The sequence below is a fragment of the Lynx canadensis genome, chromosome B4, assembly GCF_007474595.2.
Source record: "Lynx canadensis isolate LIC74 chromosome B4, mLynCan4.pri.v2, whole genome shotgun sequence".
In the NCBI taxonomy this organism is placed as follows: Eukaryota; Metazoa; Chordata; class Mammalia; order Carnivora; family Felidae; genus Lynx; species Lynx canadensis.
In genome coordinates this window covers 141,265,812-141,277,955 of record NC_044309.1, presented here as the reverse complement: position 1 = coordinate 141,277,955, position 12,144 = coordinate 141,265,812, and the positions used below count along the sequence as shown (strand labels likewise).

General features: G+C 40.4%; 1 pseudogene; it reads left to right on the top strand.

Moving 5' to 3' along the window:
* Positions 1 to 5,323: 5,323 nt before the first annotated feature.
* On the top strand, positions 5,324 to 6,427 carry LOC115518812 (annotated as a pseudogene).
* Positions 6,428 to 12,144: the final 5,717 nt, after the last annotated feature.

Genomic DNA, 12,144 nt, shown 5'->3' with positions numbered 1-12,144 from the left:
TTAGTATTTTGAACCAACTAAAAATGAAACAACATATATAAATTGTAGGATGTCACTAAAGCAATACTATGGAGAAATTGATAGTGTTAAATACCTATATTAGAAGAAAAGAAAGATATCGAATCAATGACCTCAGCTTCCACTTTAAGAAACTAAAAAAAAAGAGGGGCGCCTGGGTGGCTCAGTCGGTTGAGCTACTGACTTTCGGCTCAGGTCATGATCTCACAGTTTGTGAGTTTGAGCCCCATGTAGGGCTTTGTGCTGACAGCTCAGAGCCTGGAGCCTGCTTCAGATTCTGTCTCCCTCTGTCTCTGTCCCTCCCCCACTCATGCTCTGTCTCTGTCTCAGGAATAAACATTAAAAAAAATTTTTTTTAATAAAAATTTAAAAAAGAAACTAAAAAAAGAATAAGCCCAAGTAGGAGAAAAGAAATAACATAGATAAAAGAAAAGATCGATGAAATAGAAAACAAGGGAGGGGGGGAATAGAGAAAGTTAATGAGCCAAAGCTGGCTCTTTAAGATCAGTAAGGCTAGGCACCTGGGTGGCTTAGTCTCTTGGTTTTGGCTAAGGTCATGATCTCGTGTTTTGTGGGTTTGAGCCTGGCGTTGGGCTGTGCTCTGGGCACGGAGTCTGCTTGGGACTCTCTGTCTTTGCTCCTCCCCTACTCATGCTCGCTCTCGTTCTCTCTCTCTTTCTCTCAAACTTCAAAATTAAAAAAAAAAATCAGTAAAAAAAAAAAAGTCAGTAAAGCTGACTTTAGTCCAGTCAGACTAATCAAGAAGAAAAAAAGGAGAGAAGATTCAAAATTACCAATATCAGGAATTAGAAAGGTGACATCAGTAGAAATATAGCACAAAGGCAGTCATTAGAAGGATAATAAGTGAATACTATGAACAATGTTATGCCTATAAATCTGACTAGCTAGATGAAAGGGATAAATTCTTTGAAAGATAAAAACTACTAAAGCTCATTCAAGAAGACAGAGGACCTGAATTGCCCACAAATACATATTAAAGAAATTAAATTCCCAATTTCATACCCTTGCACAAAGTAAACTCCAGGTCCAGATAGCTTTACTGGCAAATTGTACCATTCAAGGAAGAAATAATATGAATTTTACACAAGCTCTTACAAAAAGCTGAAGCATGGGACACACTTCCCAACTTATTTTATGTGGCCAGCATTATCCTGATAGCAAGATTAACACAAAGATGTTTCATGAAAAGGAAACTAAAGACCAATATTCCTCATGAACATAAATGCACCATTTTTTTATTTTAGCAAATGAAATCCAACAATATGTAAAAAGGATAATACACTATAATCATAGTGGAGTTTATTCCAGGAATGCAATGTCTATTAAACATTCAAAAGTTAAGGGTTAAGATACACGCCTACATTATCTAGTTTTGTCTTACCTAGCTTAGAGGCTCTGAAAGCAATGACATCTCAGTATCAACAAACAAGCCTTGTGTCCTGATCTTGGTTTCCAAATAACATTCTCCAATTAAAGGAACTAGGTCATCTTGGAGAAATGACTGATAACAAGACTGAGGGAAAATACAAGATAAGCCTGGAGTATTTGTAGTATCAGAAAGTAAGGATATATTCAAAAAAATAAAATGTCACATGAAATGGCCACAGTAGCCAATGTGAAAAAATTCCCAATGGCCAAAGCTAGAGCAATGTGACTGACAGATTAAATAACATAGTGTTGGATTATAATCCAAAGTATAAAATAGATGATAGTCTAAAACTGCTAAAATAATAAATAAATAAATAAATAGGAAGAGACAAATATTCCCTACAGAAGAACTCCAAATAATATACATAGATACTACACCTTGCAGGAGCTGACACTTCATCACCACCACTCACCCCCCAAGAGTGGGCTAAATGGAGTGACTCAATTCCGAAGAATAAATATGGAAAGGGAATAGTGAAGTAACCTGGAAAACACTACCCTACCCAAGTGACCAAGGTTAACATCACCACTGATGTCACGTGTACATCATGGACTCCCCATAGGAGTGATGAGAAGGGTACTTCATCTCTATGGGATTCTTTCTGAAAACTCATAATCAAATAATCGTGAGAAAAACATAGAACAATTCAAATTGAGGGACTTTCTACAAAATATCTAACCAGTATTCCTCAAAACTGTCAAGGCCACATAAAATCAAAGTGAAAATGTGAGTAACTGTCACAGACCACAGGACACTAATGGGACCTGACACATAGAAGCAACATGGTGCCCTGGATTGGACTTTGGAACAGAAAAATAACAGTAATGGGAAAACTGGGAAAATCTGAATACAGTCTGGAGTTTGGCTAATAGTAACATACAAATGTTTATTTCTTAATTTTGACATATATACCACGATGATAAAGATATTAACAACAGGGGAACCTGAAATTGGATGAGGGGCATACGGGAACTCTGTACTACTTTACAACTGTTCTGTAATCTAAAATTATTCTGAAATGAAAGTTTATTTTTAAAAAGAAGCCAATATAATTTACCAGATTAACAAAATAAAACCATATGACCATCTCAATAGACGCAGAAAAAGCTTTTGACAAAATCCAACATTCATTTTTTAAGTTTATTTGAGAGAGAAAGAGAGAGAGTGCAACTGGGGGGAGGGGAAGAGAGAGAGGGAGACAGAGAATCCTGAGCAGGCTCCATGCTGTCTTTGTTTACAGCAAATATTGTAATATTATTACAATTTAAATAAAATAAATAGAAGAATGGATAAAGAAGATGTGGTGTATATACACAATGGAATATTATTCTGCCATAAAAAATAATGAGATCTTGCCATTTGCAACAACCTGGATAGACCCAGAGGGTATTATGCTAAGTGAAATAAGTCAGAGAAAGACACATACCATATGATTTCACTTACATGTGGAATCTAAAAACAAAACAAACCAAACAAAAGCAGAAACAGACCCATAAATACAGAGAACACATTATTGCCAGAGGGCTAGGGGTAGGGGGATGGGCAAAATGGGTAAGGGGAGTGGGAGACACAGGCTTCCAGTACAGAATAAATAAGTCACGGGAATGAAAGGTACAGCATGAGGGCACAGTCAGTGGCATTGTAATAGTAATATATGGTGGCAGGTGGCAGCTACTCTTGTGGGGAGCACAGCATAACTTCTAGGCTTGTCCAACCTTTATGTTGTATACCTGAACTAACGTAACATTATGTGTCAACTACACATCAATAAAAAAAGGCTGCTAGAATTAAGAAGTGAGTGTACCAAGGTTTCAGGATGCATAATTAATATACACACACAAAATAATTATATTTCTGTATATTAGCAATGAACAACTGAAAATTGAAAATTACATTTACAGTAGTATCAAAATGTGAAATACTTAGGAATAACTTTGACAAAATACTGACAAAAGGCCCTGCACACTCAGACCAAAACATGGCTAAGGGACATTAAAGAAGTCTTAAATAAATTTTGTTGGGAAGATATACTGCATTAATGATTCAGAGGACTCGATATTGTTGAGATGTCATGTCTCCTCAAACTGATCTATAGATTCAACATAATCACAATAAAGGCTTCAGCAGGATTCGTTGTATAAATCAATAAGGTGATTCTAAAAGTCATATGGAAATACTGAGGACCTAAAATAGCCAAAACAGCTTTGAAAAAAAATTGGAAGATGTACACTACCTGATTTCAAGACTTCTTGTAAAGCTGTACTCAGCACGATAGTGTGATATTGGCATCAAGGTAAACGAATAGATCAAAGTAGAACCGTACATACGTGAACAACTGATCTTCTTCAGAGATACAAAGGCAATTCACTCGAGGAAGAAGTCTTTTCTACACGTGGCACTGGAACAACTGGATAGCCACACACCAAAAAACAAACTTCGATCCATAGTTTACCATACACAAAAATTAACCCAAAATGGACCACAGACCTACATGTAAAACCTAAAGCTCTAAAACTTCCAAAAGGAAACATGAAATAAAGTCTTTGAGGCCTTGAGTGAAGCAAAAATTTCTTATATATGATGCAAAAAAAATGATCTGCAGAGGTGCCTGGGTGCCTCGGTCAGTTGAGCATCTGACTCTTGATTTCAGCTCAGGTCATGATCTCACAGTTCGTGAGATCGAGCCCCGTGTTGGGCTCCACGCTGAGCACGGAGCCGGCGTGAGATTCTCTCTCTCCCCCTCTCTCTGCCACCACCATCCTGGCCTGCACATGTGCTCTCTCTCAAAATAAATAAATTTTTAAAAAAGAATGCTCTATAAAAGAACATATTGATTAAATGTACTTAATCAAAATGTAAAACTTCTGTTCTTAAAAAGACACTATTTAGAGAATTAAAAGACAAGCCACAGACTGGGAGGAAGTATTTACAAACCATATATGTGATAGAGGACTTATGTGCAGCATATAAAAAGAACTCTCAAAACTCTAAAAAAAGACGATAAAAAATTTTAAAAAAGCAAAAATTTGAACAGATCACCAAACAAGATACGTGAATGGCAGTAGACACATGAAAATATGCTTCACATCACTAGTCTTTAGGGAAATGCACATTGAAACCGGGCGATTTCCAGGTTGGTGAGTTCATAGCAGTGCTGGGAGCGTGGGGTCCTGAGACAACACAGATCTCCACAGCGCGTCCCCCCACATACTTTGCCCTATTCATCTCTTCCACGTGGCTCTTCCTGGATCGTACCCTTTTTTTATTTTTTTTTTGAACATTTATTTATTTTTGAGAGAGAGACAGACAGAGCATGAACGGGGGAGGGGCGGAGAGAGAGGGAGACACAGAATCTGAAGTAGGCTCCAGGCTCTGAGCCATCAGCCCAGAGCCTGATGCGGGGCTCGAACTCACGGACCGCGAGATCGTGACCTGATCCGAAGTCGGATGCTCAACCGACTGAGCCACCCAGGCGCCCCTGGATCGTACCCTTTTAAATAAAACGCTGAACAATCCCAAAACAAAAGAGCAAATTGAAGCTCTGTTCTGGCGTGGGACAAGCAAGAAGTTTCGAGATCATCTTTGTCGCCAAATGACTTCTAGAACCTCAGGACTTGGCTGCCATGGGGGCAGGGTTTTGCTGTATGAATGGCCTTACAGTGAAACGCCAACACAAACAGAATGCACAAATGCCTTCAGGGCTGTTGCTAAGACTTCACAGGGACTTCGTCTTGGGAACGTAGGACACCGGTGTCAAGTAACCAGCAGCTACAGACTTGCTCAGCTCGCTGCGCCGGCTGCCCTTGTCCCTGCCTCTTGCTTCCCTCAGTACAACCCCTGCACCTTTTCTGTCAGATGCAGCCCAGGAGCACCTCTCACAACTGCAGGCAAGACAACAGATACAAGGGTTATCGGGAAACTGGTGTTCACAGCTCCTCATGATAAAGAAATCCTGAAATGTATGGAAACTGTGTGGAGCCCTGCAACGATCGCTGGAATGAAAATGTAGTGGGTACTAACCCACTGAAGAGAGATCCTCTGTGGGACACTTGCAAGAGGTACATGAAGGGTCTGAAAAAGACCTGTTTGCACAGGGAGTTGAATTCAAAGACCACCTTGAAATGCTATACATGCATCTTTTCATGGGGGCAGATGTGACCATGGAGGTGGCCTTTCACATGTTTGGCTTTAAGCCTACAATTCCTGAATCCAGGACTTGTTCCACACTCGTCTACGGCTAAATACTGCAGACCCTGACGGCAGTGGCAGAACTCGAGGAGGACGGCCGCTGGAGAGTTTTCACGTCGGTGGCTGTGTTGGGGGTGGGCATTTGATTGCGGGAGGAAAACTACGTCAAGAAATGCCGATGTGAAGGATGTGTATATGTTAGCCACCACAAATCTTCCAAAAATCTGAAGCCAGCTGCACCTAAAGAAGGGTTTCGTTGTGAAGAAACATTAGCAGGTTTTAAGTGGGTTGGGAGTAGAATAAAAGGAAGCAACTGCGTGGTGCACAGCCAGGGGGCTAACAGAGGGGAGGGCCTGAGGGTTCTTATCACAAGGAAACTATGTTTCTCCTTTCTTTCCTTTTTTCTTTTCTTGTTGTTATATCTGTATGAGAAGACGGATGCTAGCTGAATCTACTTGGCAATCATTTCACAATAGCTGCAGATCAAACCATCGTGCTGCATGCCTTAAAGGTATAGAGTAACATACGCCAATTATTTCTCAGTAAAACAGGGGTGGGTGGTGGGAAGGCCTCCTGGAAAATGGGAAAGAAGTCCTTTTAGTTCATTGGTTTTCCATGTGGAACTTCCTTTTGCATAAAGATGGGGTGAGTACAGCCATTGTTGCTGCTAAGGTGGCATCATACCTGGAAACCATGAACACAACATTGAAACAGCGACTGATTAAGGGTTATGAAAATATGGTTATCAAATTCAGAGACTCCTTTTTTTAAGTTAATTTATTTATTTTGAGAGAGAGAGAGCGTGCGCGCACACAAGCAGGGTAGGGGCAGAGAGAGAGAAAGAGAATCCCAAGCAGGCTCCGCACTGTCAGCGCAGAGCCCCCACAAGGGGCTCAATCTCATGAACCACGAGATCATGACCTGAGCTGAAAGCAAGAGTCAGACACTTAACTGAGTCACCCAGGCACCCCTTTAAAAAAAAAAGTTTAAAAGACTTCTCAGTTCTTGTGTTATGCTCCAACTAACCTCAAAAGTGAATTTGAAAGGTTTCACAATTTTTATTCTCCAAAAGACTATCCACAATTCTGTGTGATACTTGTTATAGTGCAGGTACAGGACATTAGCACTGGATACGACAGCAGCAGCCTCCTGAGAAATCAGAACAGCCAGGTGATTACCTTTACTTCTCAAAAGGGCTGTGTTGCTGCTGCTTGGATGAGCAGGACAGAACCAAACATAAAGTACTATCAGAGCTGTGGGTATTTCCTGACCAGGGTGACAGTGCCTTATTGGAAGAAGGATTAAAGAAACTTAGTAAAGCTCTGATTTAAAAATTTTTGAACCCAGGAGTGCCTGGGTGGCTCAGTCGGTTGAGGGTCTGACTTCAGCTCAGGTCATGCATGATCAGGTCATGATCAGCTCAGGTTCATGAGTTCGAGCCCCGCGGCGGGCTCTGTGCTGACAGCTCAGAGCCTGGAGCCTGTTTCGGATTCTATGTCTTCCTCTCTCTCTGACCCTACCCAGCTCATGCTTTGTCTCTAAAAAATAAACATTAAAAAAAAATTTTTTTAATGAAAATTTTTGAGCCTAGTTAAGAGTGAGACGATCGGGTCTTCCTTTCTGGTATGCCCCAGTGCGACAGTACTTTGCACTGGTATGTGGGGCAGATCAACCAAGAAAGCTATGCATTGAATGCTTGTTAGCATTCTCTATTGAATCTGGACAAGTATCTTTTTTCCTTTTATTTCCTTTCTTTTTGGTCAGGTGACTAAACAAACGGCATAAATTTGAAATGAAATGGTCTTGAGGGAAAATATTCAAATTTTTCATAATCTTGAACAAAAGTCATTACATTAGAAGTATTATAGTTAACACTTTGTTCTTCCTTTACCAGAAACATAAGAATACAAAAGTGAGTTTTCTAATTAAAGTATGATTAAACTTAGTTCCATAGTCTTGTGATTGTGTATTGCACATTTTTGAAAGGCATATAAGTGTTAATGTAATTGTTGGTTAAGGAAATTAAATCATAAAGTGGGCAAAAAAAAAAAAGTGGCATTGTTCCCCATTCACTGTGGTAAAGTGCCATTGTTACATCACAGATATTTACAAATTAGAGTATTTGAAATAGGTATTTAGCATTTGTAGTTTAAAACAGTGTTACAATATGTGCCGTCAGCACCTCTGTTAAAGATGCTCTTGGTGTGGGGACACCTGGGTGGCTCACTCCGTTGAGCATCCGACCCTCGATTTCGGCACAGGTCATGATCTCATGATCATGATCTCATGGTCATGAGATTGAGCCCCAAGTCATCGGTCTCAGTGCTGACAACACGGAGCCTGCTTGGGACTCTCTCTCTCTGTTTCTCTCTCTCTCTGTTTCTCTCTCTCTCTCTCTCACTCTCTCGCTTTCTCGCTCTCTGCCCCTCCCCCACTCATGCGCACATGCACGTGTATGCTCTCTCAAAATAAACAAAAAAAAGATGCTCTTGGTGCAGTGTAAGTTTATTATATGTATTTACAATTATGACGTTCATTAAACAAAACAATAATAGCGACACTCCTCTTGTCAGATTTCTCAGTGAATTCTCAGGGTCTGGTGTGAACTGAAACTGTATCCTGCATTGAATATGAATTAAGCATTTAATTTAATCCTTAGACAGCTAAAGAAAGTCAAACTGCATAGGGGCTTCCCCTCTACATCAGAGAGATTTGCTGATTTAAGAAAAGAATCTAAGAAGCTCTGAGTCTATTTAAAACTCTAACTTGTGAGTTATACCTTTATAAGTATATTTATTCTTTTGTCAGATGAAGTAATGCTAATTTTACTAATAAACAAAAACAGATTTTAGGTATTAATGAAACACTAAATTGAAGAGCCAGTTTATTCTAACATTTGCTGGCTTCTATAAGAATTTGTGATCACATGAGTTCTATTTATCACCTCTAGTGTGGAAGAACATTCCGGAAGGTCACTTTGGGTGCATTCTATGGTCTTCTGAACAAGACTTAACAGAGAAGTGCGGTCTAATCTTCCCAAAGTGCATCCTGTCCTGTATAGCTCACAGAGTACCTATGCACTTGGGGCGTAGTTAGGAGGTAACAATCACCAGTCTTGGGTAGAATCACACTAAACAAATTACCTAGAGGATATGGCACTGGTATTAGAGAATTTATTTCCTTAAAAGAAGAGCAATAATACAAAGTTTAAACTGATTAGAATGTTCATTAAATCTTGGTTTGGTGCAGCCATAAGCTAACATTTGGTTGAACTCACAGGATCCAAGTATAATTTTCAAATTATTGTATTGCCACAATTATTAATTTGCTCCTTCCTTACTTTCTAATAGCTGCATCTTGCATAAATGCAGAGCACCACTTTTCGGAATGTTTGAGGTTTGTTTTCAAAGGCTTTGGAAGAAGAAATGTGTAGAATTTTTGTTTTGTTTTGTTTTGTTTGCTTTTAGGAATGTTGATTACAATTTTGAAAGTGGCCTATATTCTACAAAGTAATCTGAACCAAGCTGTGTATGTGAAAAATATATACATTTACTGTGAGTAGACAGTGTTTCGGTGACTGGAGAGCAAAGTAGAAGCTGAAACGGTAGGACAGCCCATTCACCATCACTGACCCCACATCACCATGACCAGGCCGTCTTCACGATCCCATTCTGTACGGCAAGAACACTTTAACTGCTTTAAGATAATGCAGCAGTTAAGTCATCTTAATCAAGGTGAAAATTACTGAAGCTTGGATTCTTATCTCACAAATTTAAAAACCCAGAATTAGGTTAAATTTTATAAACATTCCTGAAGTATACAGCCTGAAGAATCATTTTACCCTAACCACACTCCCGGATCTGTCTGGGCTGATATGTAGCATGAATCTGACACACTGGCACACACTTGCCTAACAAGGTCAATTGAGCAACAGCTCAAGCCACCCAGGAGAACTTAGGGCCAATTTAGGTCCCAGCCCTGGGCTCTCTCTGCACTGTTTATCTTCTTCTTTATGAAAATATCATGGAAATGCAAGAATTCTCACTGAGCACGCAGATCAAAACTGGGATTTCCTAGAGCTTTGGGGAGAAGGAAAGACTTTGCGGAGCAAGACCAAAGCATACATTGGAACTAAACGAACAACAGAAAGGTCAATAAGGCAGCACAGGAAATGCTTCTTGTGAAGGACAAACCTCTCATCACCCTAAAAGTGGGGGATAAACTGTGGCTAAGTTGTTGACTTGTGTGTGTTTGTTTACTATTGGTTGTTTTTGTTTTTGTTTTGAATTTTTTAAAAGTAATCTCTATGCCCAACATGGGGCTTGAAGTCGGGACCCCAAGATCAAGAGTGGCACACTCTACACTGAGCTTAGCCAGGTGCCCTGAGGACTTTGTTTTCAACACAAAGTGTTGCTCTCCCTCAGGGAGGCTCTGGGGGGTTGGAAACTGGAATATCTTTACATGGGAGGCAGACCGCCAGCTTCTTCATCAAGCCTCGCCTGGAACTGATGCAGCAAAGACGTTAGCAGGATCTTAACGGCGAAACTTAACGGCTGTCGCTATCGTATGCCCTTCACATGTTTTCCATTGATGTTTATGATGCTTGAAAAACTTAAATTCTATTTGGACAAATTTAATTTTATGCCTTTTTCTCTCTGCTTCCTTCTTTCCCTAGGTGCCCTCCCACATTTTGCTACTGTCAAATATTCTTGCCCTATTACCTCACTGATAATACTTCAAACTTACTTATAAACTACATTTGTGGGGGAAACCCACAAATGACATATTACCACACAACCTATAAGAATGGCTAAAATGAGAAGACCAAGCACACCAAGTTTTGGCAAGGCGTTAAAGGTACAGGCTCTCAGACATAGCTGATGGGGATGTAGAATACGGCAACCACCTTGAAAACACATTTTGGCAATTTTTAAAAATGCTAACCAGGGGCGCCTGGGTGGCTCAGTCGGTTGAGCGTCCGACTTCGGCTCAGGTCATGATCTCACAGTTTGTGAGTTCGAGCCCCGCATCAGGCTCTGTGCTGACCGCTTGCTCAGAGCCTGGAGCCTGCTTCAGATTCTGTGTCTCCTTCTCTCTCTGCCCCTCCCCCGCTCACGCTTTGTCTCACTCTGTTTCTCAAAAATAAATCAATGTAAAAAAATTTAAAAAAAAATCTTTAAAAAAAAAATGCTAACCACACACCTACCACATGATCCAGCACATAAGTACTTAGCAAAGAGATACGAAAGCATATGCCCACACAAAGACTTGTGTACAAATGCTCATAGCTCCTTTATTTGCAATGGCCAAAAACTGTGAACAGCTGAAAGTCCATCGCCTGGTGAACAGAACAACAAATTGTGGTTCCGGCACACAGTGGAGCACTCATCAGTGACCAGGAAACTGCTGGAACACACTGCCACAGAGACAAATCTCAAAATGATTGCACTGAATGAAAGAAGCTAGACAAAAAAAAGGGCAGTCACTGTATGATTGCATTTATAATTTTTTAATGCAAATGAATACACAATGAGAGAAACAGATTAGAAGTTGCTTGGGCCAATGGGGCTGCAGGGATGACAGAACGCCAGAAGGGAGCCTTCAAAGTGATGGGCAGGTTCACTATTTTGACTGTGGTGCTGGTGCCCTGGGTGCATTCATATGTCAAAATTTACATTGACATACTACCCAGCCATTGCACAGTCTGAGTATTTACCCAAGAGACGTATATGGGCTCAACTATAGTGACCAGAAGCAGGTCACTGATGATTCTTGGTCCAAGAGTACTTTCTGCAGAAAACTACATTAAGCTGATTTCTGTTTCTTGAACAGTTTTCTACACATTAAAGATGAACAACTGGGAAGCCTTAGTGGCTCAGTCAGTTGAGTGTCTGACTCTTGATTTTGGCTCAGATCATGATCTCATGATTTGGAGTTCGAGCCCCAGGTCAGGCTCTGTGCTGATGGTGCACAGCCTGCTTGGGATTCTCTCTCTCTCTCTCTCTCTCAAAATAAACTTTTAAAAAAGAATGAACTACCTCCATTTTTTCTGCTTCCACTTAAAATTTACCAAAATTAGGGGTTCCTGGGTGGCTCAGTCGGTTGAGTGTCAGACTTCAGCTGGGGTCATGATCTTACAGTTTGTGGGTTCGAGCCCCATGTGGGGCTCTGTGCTGACACCTTGTTCAGAGCCTGGAGCCTGCTTCGGATTCTGTGTTTCCTTCTCTCTGCCCCTCCCCCACTCTCACACCATCTCACTCTCTCAAAAATAAATCAATGTAAAAAAATTTTTTAATTTACCAAAATTATATTAATTGGGATCATTTTTTTCCTTGAAAATATAAAATTTTATGTATGTATCAAATTCACAATTAGAACTTGTACCTACACTCATTATTGCACGTCTACCCCCCACCCCCGAACGCTCAGGAGTCAGGGTTTTACCATGTGCACAGATTTAGCCACTGTCAAATCACTTTGTTACTGTT